We start from the raw sequence: 6,047 nt of genomic DNA on the forward strand, positions 1-6,047 counted from the left end.
AAATTCTTATTACAAAGTGAGTGGCTTTGATTATGTACTCTTGTCAGGTTTTCTTGTACTTAGGAACTATCCAAGTAAAGCTTCTGTTGAGATACTGACAACCCAACTCTCCCTTACCCTGACACATAAGACTCTTCAAATTCTGATCACTACCTCCTTGTCCAGACACATCCCACACTTTCCTACACACGTCAAAACTGAAGGACCTATATGCCTTGAGAGTATATAAATAAGCATATGTGTGCATGTCTACCTGATTACACACCAGTGTGTCCATTTGAAATGCTCTCTCCTCACTAGTACATCTGTGAGCCTCCCATAATGTAATAATTAGACCAAAAGCTGTAAAGAAACAAATATTTAGGCAACACATTCCACGTGAGGATTTTATGTACTTCTAATAGTTTGCCCCACTTCAATCCTTCAGAACCACCTTGAGGTAGATATTTTTTTCCATCACGTCTGAGGAAGTGGGGGCTTAGGGCAATTAAGGAACTACTCAGGGTTAGACATACACTAAGTAACAGAACTGGAACATGAATCCAACCTATCTGACTTTTTGCCATAGCTTCCCAATATTCTTTATCGTTTTCTACAGTCTTCATTTAATGCTAATAGCAACGAAATAGGTTTAAACAGAATGGAAGTCCAATCTTGATATAACTGCACCATTCTCATTTTCACAATTTAGATTCTTATGTCAGACAAAGATAAAAATTCAATTTGCCTTGAATTCTTGCAAGAGTTGAGTCATTTTCATATGTGAAGAGTACTTTCCTAAACTAAGAAACAAGTGCCCATTCCTTTTGTGACTCTTTTCTGGTGTCCCAGACTTGCTAATTAGCTCTACCAAGTCTTGTGACATTTTCTTCTCACAGGGCCACAATGACTCATAAACAAAATTCTCTGATTAAAATGGTGATGCATGGAAGGACAGACATTAATGAAATATTTTTTTTTCAAAATAACTGAATACTGTAATTCTATCTGCATTAATCTTCTAGTGCTATTATCTTTAGAAGGAATCACCTGTCATGGCACATGTATTAAAATTGGCTCTTTTACTGTAATCCACATTGACCTGTAACATTGCTCATGCAGTAAACATTGGATAGAGGCATCAAAAGTTAAACATATCCACTAAATTATACATATTTTGTTGGCAAGAACAAAAATAATAGGGGCTGCTATTTATCAGATATTTTCAATATGCCAGTATTGACGGTGTATGTGTGCCTTCTAATTTTATTCTTACAATATACCTAATTTATTTTAGCAAGTAAGGAAAAGGAAAAAATAAATAAAACAGGAGTTAAGTAATTAGTCAAAGGCTATAGGATTCTAAGTTACATGGCTGAATTAAAACCTAGTTTCTTCTGACTCTAAACATATGGTAATTATATTGCCACCTTTCTGAAAATTGCATAAGCCTCTTTCTTCTTAGGCGATTGGTCAAAGTGCAGATTTCCTCTAGGTAGTTATCATGGAAGGTAACTCGACTATGTCTGTTAGAACAGTAATTTCCAAAGCTTGGTCTTCTGACCCCTAGGCATCCCAGAAATCCTTAAAGGGAGCCTGAAATGTCAGTGAAATTTTCTTAATAATACTAGGACATTTTTGGCCTTTTTCACTGCGCTGACATTTGCAAGGATGGTATACAAGCAATTGCAGTAAAACTGTTGGCGTCTTAGCATGAATCAAGGCACTAGAATCAAGTTATTATTTTCATATCCCTCACTTCTGTGTACTTGCAATAAAAATAAACAAATACAAGCAAAACCAGTTTTGCCTAAGAATGTTCTTGGTAAAGCAGGAAAAATGTATAAATTTCATTAGTTATCAATCCATGAGCACACATTTTTAAACATCCATTGTGACAAAATGGAAGTATGTGTAAAGCACTTCTGCTGCATACCAGAGTACAAGGTTATATCCAGGAAAAGCACGTGCAGCACGATTGCTATGAGTTGTGGGATGATCTAGTAGCTTTATTCATAGAACAACATTTTTATTTAAAAGAATAACTTAGAGACCATGGAATCTCAGAACAAGTTATCTGGAAGCTATGTTCTTAAAAGAAATCAGGTGAACCTGTCATTTTAAGGGAAACAACTGACAATATTTGTGGCTAATTGATGAGATTCAGGCTTTTGAGAAAATTATAATTTTGGAAAATTTGTTTTTGCCATCATGAGTTTAATAGTTTCCTGAGAGAGGCCATTTGTTTTAAAGTAAGAGCACAAAAAACTAATTGATGAGGTTTCAGATTTCATGTTTTAACTAACCATTAGAAACCGTTATTTAAGGAAAGTTGAATGTTGGTGTAGTATCAAAGAAAAATATTCATCATGATCTGGAAAGTTTGTCAAAATATTCCTTTCTTTTCCAAATACATATCTGATTGAAACTTGATTTTCTTCATGTACTTCAATCAAGGCAGCATAGTAAAATAGATTGAAAGAAGAAGCAGATATGAGAATCCAGGTATTTTCTATTGAATCAGACATTAAAGACCTTTGTAAGGATATAAAAAATCATTGTCACTCTTACCACTAATTTTTTGGAAAATATAATATTTTAAGATATTAAACATACATGTATTTTGACAGACTGTGTATTTTACCATTTTTAATTAATATTTTCAGATAAGTTGTAGATGTACAGAAATGTACTACATAAAATATATAAAACAAAAGGTTCCAATATATCAACCATCCTATTATTAACACCTTGTGTTAGAGAGGTACATTTGTTATAATTAATGGATGGACGTTTTTAGAGATGTATTATTAACTCTAGTCCATTGTTTACAATAGGGCTCATTGTGTTATTGAAGTTGGGTGGGGCCTGTCCCCTGCGCTCAGGGGGCCACGGGAAGTCTGTGGCATGGGGCCCATCGGCGTGGTGCCAGGCAAGCCGGGAAAAGGCGAGAAGGGGCAGGCCCGGTGTGCACGGTTCCAGGGCACGGCCCAGAGGCAGGGTCCGCCGGACGCCGACAGGTCTAGCGGGCCTGGGGTCTTGGGCCCAGGCGCAGTGGGCGCGGGCCCCTGCGTGCACCAGCCAGGTGTGGGTTGGTGCGGGGCTGCGAGCTCCAAGGAAGGGCTGGGTGGCCACCGCCTGCGTGGCTGCCTGCGTGGCTGCGCCGCCAGGGAAGGGCACGCGCGGTTTGGGGTTGGGGCCGGGGGCCGGGGGCCTGCATACCTGGCCCTGAGGGCTGCGGGGAGCCGGGCTCGGGGCGGGCAAAAGGAGCGCGACCGAGAGGGAGGGGACGGCGCGTGGCAAGAGCCAGAGCACCCAGTATTCCCAGGCGGTCTCCCATCCAAGCACTAAGCAGGCACGACCCTGCTTAGCTTCCAAGATCAGACGAGATCGGGCGCGTTCAGGGTGCTAAGGGCGTCGACGCCGGCTGCCGCCCCCTGCAGCCTCAAGAGCCCGCTGCGGGCCGCCGCGCAGTCAGCCGCCAGCCTTCCGCTCCCGCCCCGCCCCCGGAGGCTGAGGGCGGCCGCCTCCGGGACCGGCCTTTCAGCTCGCCGCCGCCGCCCGCCGCTCTGGCCCTACCTGGCCTCGAGCCCCACCTCCCCCGCACGCCACTGGCTCCCGGGACCCCCGCCGCTCGCCTGTCCACACGTCACCGGCCCCTGCTCCGCCCTCGGGCCCACGGCGCCGCCCTCGGGCCCACGGCGCGGGCTCCGCGCCACCGACGGCTCAGTCCGTGGACGGCGCCCTGCAGACCCCCGACCACCACGCGCACCCCTGGTGCCAGGCCGGCCGGCCCCCGACTCTCCCGCAGCGACCCGCCTCAGGCGCAAGCGCCGGCGCCCCCTGCCGGCCGGCCCTGCCTCACCACCCCGCGCCCGGGCCAAGCACCTGCCACCACGCCCAGCCGGCGCCCCTGAGCCAGTAACGCCCCGGCCCAGGAGGCGGGGCCAGCCCCAGTCCCGGCCTGCCGCCCACGCGCCCGCACGCCTCCGGCCCCCCTCCCCACACACGCACACACGCCCCCACCCCGCATGCCTTACCCCCGGAGCTCGGGCCCTGGGCCCTCGGCCGTCGCAGCGGGTCCTCGCGTCCAGACCTCGCGCTCCCGGCCTCGCCCCGGGCTCTGCCCTCGGCCGCCGGGGCCGCCCCCAGGAGCCACGCCCACCCGGAGGGCGGGGGTCGCCCCGCACGCCGCCCGGCCTTCACGCCACACAGCCGCGCCGTGCGGGCTGCCGTGGGCACGGGCCTCTGCTCCCAGAGGCCCTGGGCCGCAGAGCTGGGCCCCAGCCCGCTGCCCTGCCACCCCGAGCCCCTCCAGGCGTCCCGGCCTCAGCCGGCCTAGGCCTCGCTGTCGCCAGCGCCTGCTGACGGCGGAGCTCGCCCAGCTCCTGCAGATGCGCCTGGCGGGAGGCGAGGGCGACACGACCGCCCACTCTGCCAGACCTTCCAGAAGGCGCTTGGGCGCTTGCGGCCGGCGGGAGGGACCCTTGCAACCCGCGCCGCGCGCCCGGTGGGGGAGATCCCCTCGGGAGGCCGCTTCCTTCAGGTCTCCCGCTAGCGAGACCCGGCCTCCGCACACCTGCCCGCCGCCAGTGACACCCTGCACCGCTGGGCCTCGGTCTCCCAGCCGCGAGCCCAACTGGACGCGGAGCCGGGCTGCCAGGACCAGCGCCTCTGCTCGCCGTGCCCTCGTGTGCCCTCGTGCCCCGAGCACAGATCCACGGGCCCTGCCGTCCCCCCCGGGGGAAGGAGGCCCCGGGCTGCAGCTGTGGCCAGAGGGGCACGGGCCAGAGGGGCAGGGGCCAGAGGCCTCGCGGGCAGTGCACAGTTGGGTGTCCACCGGGCAGGGCAGGGAGCTCTGGTCCGAGCGGGCCCGCGTGGCGGTTGCTGGTGCTTGGGCTGGACCCGGCGGGGAAGGCATGGGCCCGAGACCCGGGCTCAGCCAGGGGAGACCCCCATTTCCATTAGTATGTACACTTTAAACGTTTTATGTAATTCTGTAATACAATTCATTAACACCCACCTCCTTCCTAGTAACACAATTCAAATGCTAAAAAACTGAAGCAAGATTAAGTTGAAACAGGTAGGTCCCTTATAGGATTATGAGCTCAGAATTCTGGCTAGTTACATGGACTGAAAAGTTAACTAAAAACAGGGATGGATGCAAACCATCTTTTCTTTTTTTTCCCCATTCTTTGATTTGCCAAACTGCCTCAGTTCAGTGAATATTCTGTGATGCAATACAAGTTTTAATATTGATTTCTGTATATGTATGACACATAGAGTCAAATAATGTTCTCTTCTACTATATTTGAAGCACATTCATTAGCTTCAAGCAGCTTGCAGCCAGCCTCATGGTGGAAATGCTTGATGAGTTGCTATAGAAACACAAATCAAAATAAGGTATAAAAGAAAGTTTCTTAGAAGAGATGACATAATTTGAATTTTGTAGAAGATAAGTTAAGGATATAAAGGAAAGTTCATTCCCATCAGAGGCCTAACAGGATAGGAGTATATACCTTGCCTGGAGTTTTTCAGAGGAAAAGTGTGGCGACAGGCATGGGAGGTAGTTGAAGGGGAATTACATATTATACCAATGTGGTTGAATATTACTTTGAATAGTATGGGGAGATTGAAGAAATTTAAGCCAGAATGAATATATCACATATGGAGGTTAAAATAATTCCTTTGGGAGAAATATGGAATATATATTGCAGGTGAGAAAAATGTCAGGATAGCAGGAGAAAAACCATTTAGTAATAGTCAGGGGGAAAGGGTTGGATTTTATAGGAGGCAAGAGATAGACTCAAGCTATTCCTTGTCAGTCTCATAGGAATTTCTTCATGAAATGCTCTCCATTCCCTGACATTTTTCTCCCAGGATTCTCTTCAATCTATTTGATATCTAGGATTAAATGATGAGCTGCCTCACAGGACAATCAGAATTTGTGTGTACTGTCATTACTATGCATAGTCCTTATAGAAACGTTTTTGCTGTTACATTCATTCACAATCTATGTACTGACTTCTAGGCAAGGCTCTGTGTATTAAGAATTATGGTATAAAAAC

The 6,047-nt window shown here is 48.9% G+C and overlaps 1 pseudogene; it reads right to left on the minus strand.

Annotated features, from left to right (window-relative positions):
• Positions 1 to 3,283: 3,283 nt before the first annotated feature.
• On the minus strand, positions 3,284 to 3,401 carry LOC131275721 (5S ribosomal RNA; annotated as a pseudogene).
• Between the last annotated feature and the right edge of the window lie 2,646 nt (positions 3,402 to 6,047).

Source organism: Dasypus novemcinctus, chromosome 23 (assembly GCF_030445035.2).
Source record: "Dasypus novemcinctus isolate mDasNov1 chromosome 23, mDasNov1.1.hap2, whole genome shotgun sequence".
NCBI lineage: Eukaryota > Metazoa > Chordata > Mammalia > Cingulata > Dasypodidae > Dasypus > Dasypus novemcinctus.